Below are 16414 nucleotides of genomic sequence, written 5' to 3'. Positions count from 1 at the left end.
ATTTACATTAGTTGGATAATTTCTCAGTTCCCTTTTGCTATGGTCTTCGTCGACTTGACTTGTAAAGGAATGACCAGTGAGTCAGCGGAATTACAGACTCTGCCTAGGCCACTCGTCCAGTTCTCCAGAACCTTGAGAAGGTGCTGGGGTGTATTCGCTGGGGGAGGGGGTAGGGTGGGGAGGGGGGAGGTCCCAGCCCCCACACATCCAGCCCAGCCCTAGATGAACGCTGTTGAGTGTCACTTACCAACCTGCTCTTCTGCCACTTTCTTAACACCCACTTTCTCCTTCCTCTTCCCATTCTGTTCCAGGGATCTGATGGAACAAACTGCCCTCAGACACCACTGAGATCGTGACACAGGCCAGTGCACTTCAGGAAATTCAAACTGACAGGAGCCCCTGCCTTCTGCTGTTGCAAAAGTGGCTTGCTGTAGCAAGACGCCAGCTCAGAGCCACGGGCTGGCTGCAACTAAAAGTTCTTGACCCTCCCTCCGGAGAAGGGAGTGCCTGGGGGGCTGAAAGCTTTGGCGGGGTTGAGATAAACACTCAGGTTAAGGCATTTTTCATCTGTTTAACCAGATCTCGTTATATTGTCAAACAAGACTGCAGCGCTCACAAGAAACAGCTATGGTATTCTTGTCGAGAGGTGGGACGAGAAGGAAGAATTTATTTTTTCCACTAAGGTTAATTCCTCCGATGCTGGGAGGCCAGGCAAAGTTTTTACTGGGATAGAAATGAAGGCTGAAGAGGTGAGCTCTTGGAGTCATTGAAGGGAAGCCTGATGGCACTTCATATGGCCCTGCCTTGCCAGGTGGGGAGGAAAGAGAACGTTAGTAATAATCTTGCCTACATCCTAGGCAGAGAACTTCCCCCTTTTCAGGGCACCCACATAAGTCATCCCTAATTGCATATTCCCTTGCTATGTCGACTCTCCTTCGCTGACTCCAGGAAAATGCCACCTTGCCTTTTATTGCCTTTTTTTTTTAAATAACTTCTCTTACCTTTTCCAGGTTGAGTTGAATGTAACCATTGCTTGGTCCTGATGATGCTCAAGTTAACTACATGACCATGCTACCCAGCCATGAGTCCAGATTATACAGACCTAGTGATGACCCATGTGAAAATACTTACAGTTAGTCCTAAACCATGGTCTTACTGAAACAGACCATCTGCATTTTAGAAAATCCAAAGCAAATGTCTGGTAAGCGAATTCTTTCATTAGCTGCTAATTTCAATCATAATCCTATTTTATATATATATATATATTTTTTTCCTATTTTATATTTGAAGAGCACATTCATTCTTACAGCTCATTTGTGTTCTAATCATACAACTGTACAACACAGCTTTAACATTCTTAAAGCTGTTAGTTCTTTATTTAGTTACTAGTTACCCGTTGGTGAGGATGATCTCCCTGTACTCCTCTCCCACTTTTGCAGCAGTGATTTTAAACCTTTCCTGCTCCCCCTGTGCTTCTGGTCCCTCCACGTCTCCTCCTGCTCTAATCTTGGGTCTTATTTACTGAGAAAATGGAAGCCGTCAGCTGGCATTGCCTTTAGCACTGCCGCTGAACCTGCATCCTCTATCTGCCTCCACGTTACCCTTCTTCCTTCCTACGAGGGGTCTCTTAGGATCTATTCGGTAACTATTTTACAGAGCAGGAAACATACAGAATGACCTGGACAACTGTCCACTATCTTACAGGAAGTAAAAGGTGGTGGCAGAATTTGAACTCAGGTCCCCTGACTTTTGGTCCTCGTGCCCTTCCCCCCTCCTTCCATTTTTAAATAGACTTTATTTATTTATTTAGTTAGTTTAGTTTATTCGTTACTTATTTTGAGAGAGTGAGTGGAGGAGGGGCAGAGAGAGAGAGAGAGGGAGAGAGAGAATCCTAAGCAGGCTCCATACTGTCAGCACAGAGCCCAATGTGGGGCTCGAACTCATGAACCATGAGATCATGACCTGAGCTGAAGTTGGGCACCTAACCGACTGAGCCACCCTGGTGCCCCCCACCCTTTTTTTTTTCAACGTTTATTTATTTTTGGGACAGAGAGAGACAGAGCATGAACGGGGGAGGGGCAGAGAGAGAGGGAGACACAGAATTGGAAACAGGCTCCAGGCTCTGAGCCATCAGCCCAGAGCCTGACCCCCCCCCCCTTTTTTAAAGCGCAGTTTTAGGTTCACACTACAATTGAGAGGAAAGTACAAAAATTCCCATATACCCCATGCTCCCACAATTAATGACATCACTTATCAGAATGATGCTTTTTTTTTTCCTACCAAAGATGAACCTTTGTTAACACATCATAATTACTCAGAGTCTATAATTTACCTGAGGATACATTCTTCATATTGTATATTCATTGGGTTGGGACAAATGTATAATGTAACATTATAACATTATATAGAGTATTTTAATTGCCCTAAAGATCCTCTGTGTTCTAATTCATCTCCCCACCTCTGCTTTCTGACAACCACTGAACTGGTCTCCACAGTTTTGTCTTTTTAAGACTGTCATATATTTGAGGGACGCCTGGGTGGCTCAGTCGGTTGAGCGTCTGACTTTGGCTCAGGTCATGATCTCGCAGTTTGTGAGTTTGAGCCCCACGTCGGGCTCTGTGCTGACAGCTCGGAGCCTGGAGCCTGCTTCGGATTCTGTGTCTCCCTCTCTCTCTGCCTCTCCCCTGCTCATGCTCTGTCTCTCTCTCTGTCAAAAATAAGTAAACATTAAAAAAAAATTGTTTTTTTAAAGAATATCATATAGTTGCAATAATGGTATGTAGACTTCTCAGATTGGATTCTTCCACTTAGAAATATGCATTTACGTTTTCTCCATGTCTTTTTTGTGGCTTATAGTCATTGCTTTGGAGCACGGAATGTAATGCATCGTCTGTCTGTACCGCAATTCATCCATTCACCTACTGAAGGGTATCTTCGTTGCTTCCCAAAACATCCCCTTGGTTGCTACTCTAAACATCTGGGCAGTTTGTTTTCAACTCCTTTGGGTAAACACCAACGAGCACAATCGCTGGACTGCATGGTAAGTGTATATTTGGTTTTGTAAGAAACTGCCCAGCTGTCTTCCAAAGTGGCTGTACCATTTTGCATTCCCTTTGGCAATGAATGAGAGTTCCTGTTTCCTCACATCCTTGTCAGCATTTGGTTTTGTCAGTGTTTTGGATTTGGGCCATTCTAATAGGTCTGCTGTGGTATCACTTTTTTTAAATTTGCATTTCCCTGATGACTTAAGAAGTAGAGCATCTCTTCCCACGTTTATTTGTCATCTGTACGTCTTCCTTGCTGAGTTGTCTGTTAAGATGACCCACTTTTAAAAGTTTCCTCATTTTGAGTTTTAAGAATTACTTGCGTGTGTGTATATATATGTAGATAGTTAGATAGATAGATAACAGTCCTTTATCAGACGTGTCTTTTGCAAATGTTTTCTCCCAGTGTGGGGCTTGTCTTCACATTCTCTTGATTCTGTCTTTCACATAACAGAAGATTTTAATTTTAGTGAAGCCCAGCTTATCAATGCTTTCCTTCATGCATTGTGCCCTTGTGTTGTACCTAAAAAGTCATCACCATACCCAAGATCATCTAGGTTTTTTCCTGTGTTATCCTCTAGAAGTTCATAGTTTTGCATCTAAGTCTATGATCCATTGTGAGCTAAGTTTGGTGAGGGGTGCAAAGTCTGTGTCCAGACCCCCTGTTTTTGCATGTGGATGTCCCTTGTTCTAGCACCACTATTGAAAAGGCTGTTTCTGTTCCATTGTATTCCCTTTGTAACTTTGCCAAAGTTGAGTTCGCTATACTTACGTGGGTCTATTTCTGGGCTCTCTATTCTGTCCCACTGATAATTTATCTGTTCTTTTCCCAATACCACACTGTTTCAATTACCACAGCTTTATAGTAAGTCTTGAAATTGGGTAGTGTCAGTCCTCCAACTTTGTCCTTCTCCTTCCATATTGTGTTGGCCATTCTGGGTCTTTTGGCTCTCCATAGAAACCTTAGAATCAGGTTGTTGATATCCATAAAATAACCTGCTGAGCTTTTGATTGAGATCACGTTGAATCCATAGACCAAGTTGGGAAGGGTTGACACCTTGACAATATTGAGTCTTCCTATCCATCCTATCCATGGATCTTTCTCCATTTATTTTGTTCTTTGGCTTTATTCATCAGAGCTTGGAGTCTTCCTCATAAGTATATATGTCAGATTTATACCTAAGTGTTTTCATGTGTTGGGTGCTAGTGTAAATGATATTGTGTTTCTAATTTAAGTCCTACTAGTTTGTTGTTGGTATATAGGAAAGCAATTGACTTTTGTATATTGATCTTGTCTTCTGCAATCTTGCTATAATCTCTTAATAGTTCCAGGAGTTTTTCCTTGATTTTTTTGGGTGTTCCTCATAGATAATCATATCATCTGGGAAGAAAAATAATTGTATATCTTGCTTCCCAATCTGCATACCTTTTCCTTACTAATTGTATTGGTATTGTAACCAGTATGATGTTGCAAAGAAGTGGTGAAAGGGAACATCCTTGTCTTGTACTAATGTCCTTTTCACCGTATTGTAGTGCTTTTTAATCTCTCCCTCTCTCTCTCTCTCTCTCTACATATATATATATATATATATATATATATATATATATAATCTTTATATATATATGTAACATTTATGTATATAAATTGAAAGTTTATTTATTTATTTTGAGAGAGAGAGAGAGAGAGAAGCAGAGAGGGAGAGAGAATCCCAAGCTCTGACAGCATGGAGTCTGACTTGAGGCTGGATCCCACAATCTCGAATGCTTAACTGACTGAGCCATGAAGGTGCCCCATAATCTTTTAAATTGGGGGGGTGGTGGCTCCTGGATGTCTCAGTCAAAGATCCGGCTTTGGCTCAGGTCATGATCTCATAGTTCATGGATCCGAGCCCCGCAATGAGCTCTGTGTTGACAGCTCAGAGCCTAGAGCATGCTTCGGACTCTGTGTCTCCCTCTCTCTCTGCCCCTCCCCTACCCACTCCCTATCTCTCTCTTTCTCAAAAATGAATAAATACTAAAATTTTTTAAAATAAATAGATTAGGTAAGCAAGCATTTTATTTTAAAATGTTTATAGCAGATGTGTCTGTCAAGCATCCATTCTGCGCTTGCTCATTTCCAATGGCCCTGAATTTGTGTTTGGTAATCTATATGGTTCTAAGGAATTTGACCGCAGTTCCAGCTCTAGCTTTTGAGAAATGGACCAGCAGCATCCCCTAAGCCACAGTAACTGGTTTGTAAATAGGCCTGTGTCCTAGCTGGTCTAATCTGAGAGGCACACAGATGGTTTCTTTATGGTACAGTATAAAGATGGAAAGCCTGGAGCCGCTGCAACCATTTTGCCATTATGAGGGAGGTCAATTTGGGGGTGAAACTAAACACTAAACACAGAAATAGACCAAACACAAAATATTTGCAGGAAATGAAGCCAGGGCCCTGTTTAACCATAACCAAACATTCTGTTACGTTATCCATAAAATCCTGTCATTTCTAAGCCACTCTGAGTTTAGTTTTCCGTCACCTGTCACAGAAAGCATAATTGACTGATATATTTTTGTCTGATTAATATATTTTTCTCATAAACAACTCAGAAAATTCTGAAAAACATAAAGAAGAAAATAAAAATCATCAATAATTCTACTACCCAGAAAAATTATTGATAACATTTTGGGGATGCCTTTGCAGTTTTTATTGAGGAGAAATTAAACATAAATATTATATACTAAAACTTTATCTCTTGATTTTATTTCCTGAACATTGTATTATATGAAAATTTACATTGCCCTATGTAATCATCACAAAAAAAATTTTTTTTAATGGCAGTGTGTTTCAACCACTTATGTATATAGATATTTTTTTCAAAGCTGCTGAAATGAAACTTTGTGTTTGGGCTTATGTTTGTGTATTCTTTTGTAATATCTTGCAATTTCACTTTCTATCACTTGTGTTATATAAGATAGATATATCTTCATTAAACGATCATTTACTGAGCACTTACTACAAGCTGGTGGTAGGTTGTGGGGCTAATGCATAAAAACCAACCCCAGTCCCTGCCCTCAGGGGCCTCATAGTCTGGTGCAGAAGGCAGACATTTAGGTTTGACTATGTGTCAAACCACAGAGATAAATTCATTATTACACAATAAGGCTTCTGTTAAAGGGGAGGGAATCTTCGATGTTAGAATGGTGTGAAGTGAAGTGTTCCATGCAGAAATCGTGTTTGAGTGGATTAGGCAAAGAGAGCTGGATTGAGGGAAGGGGATGGGTAGGGGAGACTCTTCTCTGCAGGAGAAAAAGAATGGGTAAAGGCCACAGATCAGGAGGTAGCCATGCACATTTGAGGAAATGGAAGGTCACCATGGTTGCAATCCTGGGAGGACAGAGCGGAGGGGAGAGGCTGAGAAGAGATGGTGGGGGTGAGGTTGAAGGGGGGAGGAGAAGTTGATAGGAGGGCAAGGACCAGACCAGGAAGAACCTTCTCTTTTCTCTTCATTTTTTTCCCCCTTTTATCCTGACTGAGATAAATGGGAGACATCAAAGGGTTTTGGCAGGGAGCTGATAGCATTGATCCTTGGCCTGCAAAGCGTATTATGACAGGGTAGGTGGGAGGATACCAGGTGACAAGTTCCACCATCTAGAGAGATATGGCCATTGGTTTGGGCAGGCGGTGGGAGAGGTGGAGGAGAAACTATGAGTAGGAGACGCTGATCCCTATGGAGGGGGCCTGGTGACAGGTGGGTGTGGTGAGTGGAGGACACACTTTGCTTGTGGGTTCCTGGGAATAGATGGAGGGGTGCATTGAGAGAGGGGGTCATGAGTATAGATAGTATCCTCCAGGAGAGACTGAGGCGAAGCAGCTCACGTGGCATGGGCTGGGCAGCCTATAGCTCACAGGAGAGGTCTAGGCTGGAGAGACACATTGTAAATCATCAAAGACAAGATGGAAATTGCAGTCTTGGGTGTGGAAGAGAGTGTCCTTCACGAAGGAGGATGCAAGTGAGATTCCCATTCACAAAATGGTCTTCAGGAACACCACGGTTTTTTTTTCTTTTCTCTGAAGTATAGTTGATATACACTATCGGATTAGTTTGTATTAGTTTCAGGAGTACAATGTAGTGATTCACCATTTCTACACACGGCAAAGTTACAGCCAAGATAAGTGTAGTTACTATCTGTCACCATCTGAAGTTATTACAATGTCATCGACTATGCTACTATATTACTTTTCATCCCAGTGACTTACTCATTTTCTAACTGGGAGTTTATAACTCTTATTCTCCTTCTATTTTACCCACCCCCATCCCTCCCCCTCCAGCAAACACCAGTTTGTTCTCTGTATGAGTCTGTTTCTGTTTTGGTTTTTGTTTGTTTGTTTGGTTGGTTGTTTTTGTTTTTAGATGCTACATGGGGCCCCTGGGTGGCTCAGTCGGCTAAGCATCCGACTTCAGCTCAGGTCATGATCTCACTGCTTGTGAGTTTGAGCCCCGTGTCGGGCTCTGTGCTGACAGCTCAGAACCTGGAACTTGCTTCCAATTCTGTGTCTCCCTCTCTCTCTGCCCCTCTCCCACTCATCCTCTGTCTCTTTCTCTCAAAAATAAATAAATGTTAAAAAAGATCTGTTTTTAGGGGCGCCTGGGTGGCGCAGTCGGTTAAGCGTCCGACTTCAGCCAGGTCACGATCTCGCAGTCAGTGGGTTTGAGCCCCGCGTCGGGCTCTGGGCTGATGGCTCAGAGCCTGGAGCCTGTTTCCGATTCTGTGTCTCCCTCTCTCTCTGCCCCTCCCCCATTCATGCTCTGTCTCTCTCTGTCCCAAAAATAAATAAACGTTGAAAAAAAAAATTAAAAAAAAAAAAGATCTGTTTTTAGATTACACATGTAAGTAAACTCATATGGTATTTGTTTTTCTCTGCCTGACTTAGTTTACTTAGCATAATGCCCTCTCGGTCCATCCATATTGTCACAAAAGGCAAGATCTCATGCTTTTTTATGGCTGAATAATATTCCTGTGTGTGTGTGTGTGTGTGTGTGTGTGTGTGTGTGCACGCACGTGTGTGTACTTTGTCCATTCATCTATCAACAGACATTTGGGTTGCTCAAGGGCAGATGACTGGGTGGGAAGGATAAATCCCCAAGAAGCAGCAGAGAAGTCCAAGAATAAAGTGAAGAGTGCAGCATCTTGTCGTCTATAGTAAGAGAGTGCGTCGAGAAACACAGAGTCATAACAAACATCTAGGTCTGCAGAGAGGTCTGCACGGATGAGCACTGATACATGCTCTTGGATTTTGTAGCATTTGGGCTTTTAGTGACTCTAGCAAGTCCTATTTTGGGGATATGATGGGGGCAGAAGCCCAGTTGTGGTATGAGGAGAGGTTGGGAGAAAAAGGAATGGAAACAGATCTTATGAAAAACTTCTAGGAATTTTGCTGGGAAGGGGAGCAGAGAGTTAGGGCTAATGTGGTTCTCAACTTGTCTGTCCACAAGAATTATGTGAAGTGCTTTAGAAAATCCCAGTGCCAAGGCGACCCACTAGACCTAGAGTCACTAGGAGTTGGACCCAAGCACCGGGGCAGTTTATAAAACTCCCAGATGACTCCAATGCACAACCCAAACTGACAATTACCAGGATAGAAGGAGATATGAGGTTGAAATTATATACAAATACATTTTAAGGACTGCAGAGCCTTGGATGTGCTTAATTGTTGATAGGAGGGGTCTAGGTGGGAGGGGAGAGTAGGCACAGTTGTTTGTGTAATCCTGAGCTGCAGGAGAAAGAAACCCATAGAAGCAGTGGAATGCATTATGCTTTTAACTGCACCATGGGTTACCTTGACGTTTAGAAACATATTTTAATCTGCATTTCTATAATTATCCAAAGTCCAGAGTAAAGTTGCTTTTTAAAGCATTTCCTTTTTAAAAAATTTTTTTCTAATGTTTTATTTATTCTTGAGAGACAGACAGAGAGAGAGAGAGCATGAGTGGACAAGGAGCAGAGCAAGAGAGGGACACAGAATCTGAAGCAGGCTCCAGGCTCTGAGCTGTCAGCACAGAGCCCGACATGGGGCTCGAACCCACAAGCTGCAAGATCATGACCTGAGCCGAAGTCAGACGCTCAGCTGACTGAGTCACCCAGGCGCCCTTAAAGCATTTCCTATAGAAAAGAATGCAGCTAAGCATTTTCCACATACCTTTTTTCCTTTTCCTGAGTTTTTCATCCAGGTGATGGTTGCAAAATAATTATTTTTTACACACTGTGTTTTCCTTTTAAAATTCACTTCTGACATTTGCATTTAATTTTGTCACCATGGTTTAAGCCAACTGTTTAGATTTAACTCTGGATGTAATTTATTTAAATGCTGCCTACTGCTATGAGGTCCCTATGACATCCCCACTCCTGGTCTGAAATTCCTCCCTCATTTGGTACGTGTGTTCAAAAAGGTATAGAGCATGATGTTTTCTGAACTCTTGAGTAACTGAAAATATTTTCTTCTTACCTTCACAAGTAAAAAACAACCATGAGCATAGAATTCTTATATTTCAATATTCTCCATAAATACTCGGCCAATATTATTTTCTGTTCCACGATAGCTAACTTGGTTTCCTACCTGTATACTTGCAAGGTGCGTTCCTGATATCTTATGTTCACAATAAATTTCCAGAAGGTGGCTCTTTGTTGTTGATCTAGCTTGGGACATGGTGAACACTTATGGTTTTGAGGACATTTTTTTCCTCAAAAAAGTGTTCTTTAGTTCTGATTCTGATTATTACTCTGGTTTGAGCAGTTTTGGTTTATTCCTCGGGAACACTGTCAGCCTTAGACACAATCTTCGTTCTTTGTCCTTCATGTCTCTTATTTTTTCTGTTTTCATTTGACCGTTTTCCTTTGCATTCGGGAAGAAGTTTTCAAGTGTATTCTCCAGTTACCAACTGTGTCCTTCTGCAATTTCCATTCTCTTTTTTGCTGCCTTCAATGTACTGGGACTCTATTTTGCATTAGCTTGCAATCTTCCATCATTGTATTCCTCTCCTCTTTACCTTTTTGCATTCTTTTAAAAATCATAGCCCATCTCACCTTAGGCGTTCTGTTACTATGTCAACGAGACCGTGTCTTCTGGCATTCTTTTGGAGCTGTCATTTTAGAGGTCTGCTTTTTTCCAGAGTCTTTAAGATGATGCAATGTGTCTCTTGTTCTGTGACTTGTTTTTTCCCAGTAAAACCCCTGGCTAACCAACGTGTTTGCAAATATTCCGTATGCAGATTGCCTGTGTATGCCCTCTGTACCCTTAGGCATGTGGTCAATTCCCTGTTTCTTTCAACCCGTCTGTTTGTCAGGCTGATATAGACTCAGGCTGTGGCTGAATTCCCAGTGTCTGCTCGTTCCCCACCCCACTGGCTTAACTGGCACGGGAGAGCATCTTCTCCAGCCTGCAGTTTTACCCTTCTCTGTCACACTGAGCACAGGGCTGCATGAACCCCCGAAAGCTCCAGCATTCGTGGCAATGGGAACTCACCCTGCTTCTGTCACTCTACGTTCGTTCCCTCGCTGTCCTTTTCTTCTCACGCTCAGGCCTTGCAGGAGGCAATGGTTTTGCTGCAGAACTGCGTCTGCAGTCCCTGCTTCTAGTCCCTGCACCCAGGTTCTGGCCAGTTTTATCCCCGGATTTGCAGCCTCTGGTGGTGGAAGCAAATCCTGATCTGGGGAAGGGACGCACTTGTGGACGGAAGTGCCTGAACCACAGAGAGGCAGCTGACTGGCTTCCCTACTGATGCTGATCTTGTAGCCCTGAAGCAAAGCAGAGGGATGAGCAGGTGAGCCTTGCTTCCCACCCCACCGGCCGCTTTCCTCCGTCAAGTTCTACAGGATCTGTAGCCCATGGGTCTTCTCAGATTCTACCAATGTCTGAAATGTTGGCCTCGTGAGTTGTTCTCCTTTTCTATCTTAGAACATTAAATGGGAGGCCAGCGGAGTTTTCAATGAAGCACTTAAATTGAGGCCAGATGCCATTTTGTGCTTTTCTTTTAAAATTTGAGTGGTGGCTCCCCAGAAATAAATCTCAACCGAGTAAGATGAAAGCTCTGGGCAAAGGTGAGGAAATGGTGGGAGCCAGCCCGGTCATGTGCAGCAGGTGGCTTGTGGACGGTGCGCCTCCGCACGGATCAGCTTTTCTTTTGCTGCCCTCTGAAGGACGTAACCATTCCAGACTCTCTCGCACCTCTCGGACTGTGTGGATCTCTCCTCTCTTGGGGATTCTGAGATCTCGTACATCTCCTTCAACGGTTCCATCCCTTGGAATAGGGTGTTTAAAATGTGCTTAGACATGAGTGCTGCTGAAGCTAACTGCACGGGAAGGAGTTAGAGGGGAGGATGCTGGCCGACCGAGACCCTTGGGGGTGCCTCAACAAGACAGATGGGTGCCCACCAGACACTGCGTAGACTCAGCTGGTCCCCTGATAGAAACACCTATGGATCAACAGAAGGGAGCTGCCCGGAGGGCTCTCTGGAGTAGTTGCCAGAAGCACATAGTGTATTTGGAAGTCAGAGTCCATTCCATTCATTTAGTAGGAGCCAACATTTACTGAGAACCTACCATGATTCAGGTACTGAAATAGGTATTGGGGATACAGTAGCGAACATGACGTATGCTCTACCCTTAAGCAGCTTGCAGTTTGTTGGGGGGGGGTGGGTAGAGAGACAAGTGGCCAGGAAACCCTATGTGTTAAGACCTGAAATTGAGGTAACCCTATGGTACTATGAGAGAGCAAAGGGGGGAACAATTTAATCTCAGCAGATCAAGGACGAATTCCTAAAGGAAGCAATGCACAAACTCTAGAAAGAAAAAGGACATAAAGAAAAGAGTCCATATTTTAAAAAGCCCTAGTATAGAAGGATACATTCCTGGGTTGAAAAAAGACCTAAGTCTGCAAGATCAAAGCAGACACCAAGATCCACTCACGTTCATGTTTATGAAAGGTACACATGTGGTGAGCAGCGAACAGCACACGTTCTGGAGCCAGACCATTTGTGGTTGAAGTCTGGCTCCATCACGTAGGAGCTGTTTGAATTTAGGCCATCTGCTTAATCGCTGGGCCTCAGCTTTCTCATCTGTAAAATGGAAATAACAGGAATACTTACCTCAAAATGTGGTTGTGGGCATTAAACGAGTTAACACACGAAAGTCGTTGAGATCAGTGCCCAGCATTGAACATTAGGTGCTGGTAGGCACATTCTTATCAACTTATGGAGCCTCGGGGGCGCCTGGGTGGCTCAGTTTGGTGAAGCGTCCGACTTCGGTTCAGGTCATGATCTTGCAGTCCGTGGGTTCAAGCCCCACGTCAGGCTGTGTGCTGACAGCTCAGAGCCCGGAGCCTGCTTCGGATTCTGTGTCTCCTTCTCAATCTCTCTCTCTCTCTCTTTCTCTCTCTCTCTCTCTTTCAAAATTAAATAAATGTTAATTTTTTTTTTAAAAAAGAAGAATTATGTACCAGATTAAGGGCACTTGGAAAAGAAAGATAACCATTGATTTTCCCCTTTTAACATTCACTTTAATTTAGGGTTTTGATAAGCTACATTCACAATGTTTGCACTTTGAGTACAATTGCCTTTTGAGTTAGTACTGTCAATAGGACATAAATTATTTGAAAATTCTGATTATAAGAGTATAATTAATGATTGGAGCAAAATGTAGACACAAGCAATACAGTTTATGGAGGAAGTATGGAACAATTTATTATTTACACTTGCCTTTATTTTCATCTCACTCAAACATTGTTGTTCCGTTATATCAATCAGGCCTTCAAAATAATTACTAAATTCAGACATCTTTGATATTTTTCTAACTTTCAGTATTGCAAAGACCATAGCTTTGCACATTAAAAAAAAAAAAAAAAAAAAAAAAACAAAAACAAAAACAAAAAACCAAAAAACTGTGGTCATTGTAAAAGTTTATTTACCAGGCCAGGAGGATAGAATATATATATTTACCAGTATGTTAGCTTGAGTTAAACTTTTAAATATTTAAACATGTATTATGTTTGGCCTCCATTTGTACACTTGACCTGGACCCTGCAAATGTTCAGGGATGGACCCATTGCTCAGAGCGTAGCTACCACTGTGCCTTTAGTATCCTGTCAGAGAGAACCTGCTTCAGTGAGCATTATATAATTGAAAAGCTATTAGTAATTCCCGTACGAAGGGGTTATAATGTATACTTACATTCCTGAAGACAGAGTTCAGCACTAGGTCAGAAAGAAGAGAACCTTTAAACAGTGGAGGGGGGCGGGAATCTGAATTAATGAGGGATCTCCGTGGTACTTTCCGGCCACGGAGCCTTTGTGCTAGTTAGTACATTGCACAACGTGCTCTTTCCAGTGTTCGAGGGGCTCGCTGATGAATGTTCTGGAGTAGCCCTGACCCTGCTTAACATGAGTTGTTCCTGTGAAGTTCCTTAAGGACACCATGGTCTGCTCATCTTTCTACTTCCAGATCTGGAATAGTTGAGACCAAGTAAGTGTTGAATTGGAAGTTTCCAGGGTTTCTGGAAGCCAGACTGCCTTGGGTCCAGAGCCTCCTTGTGGCATAAAGTTCCTGGTGGTCCCTGGGTAGAAACTCCATTTCTTTGGGTCTCAGTTCTGTTGTCTGGAGAATACTAGCACATACCTCAGAGGGTGATGGTAAAGATGAAATGAATGTATACATTCAAAGGACACAGATCAGCGGGAACTAGAGAAACATTCGCTGTTATTATTAAGCAGGGTTAATAAATGGTTCAATTCAACACACATCAGTCGAATATCTGTCTTCCACCAGGGTGATGGAGGGCACACGCAGGTCTGTCATGGGCCAGGCATTGTGCTTGGTTGTGAATATCAGCCTAAACGGGACCCAGTCTCTGCCTTTTTGGGGGTTCATATAGTAAGAGATTCAGATAATCTTTTATAACGTGGTCCTGGAAACTCCACGCGGGAGGTCTCGGGCAGGTGGAAATTATTTCCTAAAAAAGTGGGGTCGAAACTGATAGAAACTCTTTACGCTTCTTGGGGAACGTGAGGAATCAAGATCCATTCAGGTTGTAATGGCATTTGATTTTGTTTGCTTGAAATGTGAGGTATTTAAGGAACAGCAGTTGCAGGTTTGGGGATGAGCACTCATGACCGGGGGCAGTGGTTGCACAGACCACAGCCTTGCGGTCCCCATCCGTGGTCTCTGTTTTAAGGCTCACTTGGGTGTCCTGTGTGTCTTAGCTTTTGCATCCAAATGAGCACCATCTCTGGGGTTCCAGAGTGTTGCTTTATCTTTTGAAACATTTCTTCCTCTTCTAGACACTTCTTCACAAGCTTCCTGTTGCCATCAGAACCGACACATCCTGCAGAGGCTTCCGGCTCATGGATCAAGCGTGTGCAACAGGGGAGTCAAGTTGCATTGAGTGCTTCCCAGAGGAGTTCTTTCTTCCTCCCTTTTTCTTCCCTTGCTGGCTTCCTTCTTGTCCCTTATCTCTGCACCCTTCCGCACTTGCCCCAAATCCTCAGACTTCCTCTGTAGATGCCAAGTGATGATTTCAGAGACTGTGAGTCCAAGGGCCTCTATTTGGGCAGGACCCTTATGGGTCTCCTTCAGCTCTGGATAAAGCAGGTATTCTGACCCAGTCATACAAGCAGGATAAATCGGTAGGTAATTAAAGAGCTCCCAAATCTCCCTTCTGTCCTATGAATACTTCCCATGGGGGAGAGGGATCTCCATTTCATAACCCTCACTCCCTGAGATCAGGGCAATGAAGACTGCTGGAGTTCCAAATGCTAAATGAGAGGAGATAAACATTACTCACTGATACCGCAGTATGCGTTAGCCTCTCGGCTACCCCTGCCTCCCAGGGGTTCTACAGGTAGGAGATCCCAAACATGTGACTTTTACAGGAGCTAAGGAACCTGAAGAGTAGGGAATATTACCTGAAGGACAGAAGTGTATGCCACGGTAGAGAGTCTCTGTTGACATAGGCTTAGAGCATCTGAAAATGGAGGCAAACCGGTTTCCTCTCTCCTTGCTTCCTTCCTTCTTCCTTCCCTGCTTCCTCCCTCCCTCCCTCCCTCCCTCCCTCCCTCCCTTCCTTCCTTCCCTCCTTCCTTCTTTCCTTCCTTCCTTTCCTCACTCTCCCCTCTTTCTATTTCTCTTTCCCTCTCTCTTTCTTTCTTTCTTTCTTTCTTTCTTTCTTTCTCTCTTCCTTCCTTCCTTCCTTCTTTCTTTCTCCTCCCAATCTCTTGATCCTTCCATTCATTCATCTATCCCTTTAACAAGAATTCTGAGGGCTTCTCACAGCCAGGCTATGTTACTTCCACATTCTGGGGATTCCGGGATGAATATTGCCCACGAGGAGCTCAGTGTAGAAGGAAGGCCAGAGCAAGCAATAATCAAACTGTAACACTAAGAAGCACTATTAGAGCTGGGGACACCTCACGCCCTTTCTGCTGAGGTCAGAGACATTTTCGCAGGACGTGTGAGCAGGAACCGGAAGGTGAATATAGATTTTCCAGGGGGGCTTGGTTAGGGAGCCCCCTAGGAAGCCCGCTAGGAAGGAGGGAAGGAAGGAAGGGAGGGAGGGAGGGAGGAAGGAAGCAGGGAGAGAGGAAACCGGTTTGCCTCCATTTTCAGATGCTCTAAGCCCATGTCAACAGAGACTCTCTACCAGCTCTGGCCAAAGCTGGCATGAGAGCCCGAGCTTGTCCAGGAGGGGGCAGCTCCCTATGTGCGGGGCGGGGGGGGGGGTAGCATGAGAGACTGGTGGAGGGCAAAGCGTGAGAACGGACTGTGCTGGGACCGTGAGGAGCCCAGTCACTGTCTGGGATGGTGGAGCTATTGAGGGCTTAAGGCAGAAAGCACGGGATGGAGCTCCCAGTAAACATCTGTACGCTGGGACAGTCTGATCGACGGCACTCATGGTTTTCTTACAAAATACGTGTTTTAAAGTTTAAGGATGAGGAAATGGAAAGGAGGATGTTAAACCAAGAATGTTGAGGTGAAGAAGCACTCCGAGGGTGCTGTGAATTTCCCTCCAAGCTGGGTATTTCGAGAGGACGGAAAGCCTGCTGAGGACCTGTCATTCCCCCCTGCGAACATGGCAATCAAACAAAGTGAAGCTGTGACAGACGGGGAACACGTAGTCAACACGATAATTAAGACCCCAATCCAGTAACTCAGGTTTCATTTTTCTTGGGTTTTCCTGCTTGGCTTTGACAACGTCTGAATGAAGTCTAATTCACCAGAGCCTGCTTTGCCATCGGCCGCCGGTACCAATCTTAGTTTCCTTGAGATCCATCCTTTTGTAGGAGAGGGAAGAAAAGGAAGTCTAAATATTCTGCCAGTGGCCAGAGTTGGGGAAGGGACGC

The 16414-nt window shown here is 43.8% G+C and overlaps 1 long non-coding RNA gene across 1 annotated transcript; it reads left to right on the top strand.

Moving 5' to 3' along the window:
• Positions 1-334: 334 nt before the first annotated feature.
• LOC109491886 lies at positions 335-14590 on the top strand. Its single transcript, XR_006586112.1, has 4 exons — positions 335-1201; positions 2857-3040; positions 13407-13541; positions 14357-14590. It is a non-coding gene; the product is annotated as an uncharacterized LOC109491886 (long non-coding RNA).
• The last annotated feature ends 1824 nt before the right edge of the window (positions 14591-16414 follow it).

Source organism: Felis catus, chromosome D1 (assembly GCF_018350175.1).
Source record: "Felis catus isolate Fca126 chromosome D1, F.catus_Fca126_mat1.0, whole genome shotgun sequence".
Taxonomy (NCBI): Eukaryota; Metazoa; Chordata; class Mammalia; order Carnivora; family Felidae; genus Felis; species Felis catus.
This window is presented reverse-complemented; position numbering and strand designations above follow the sequence as displayed.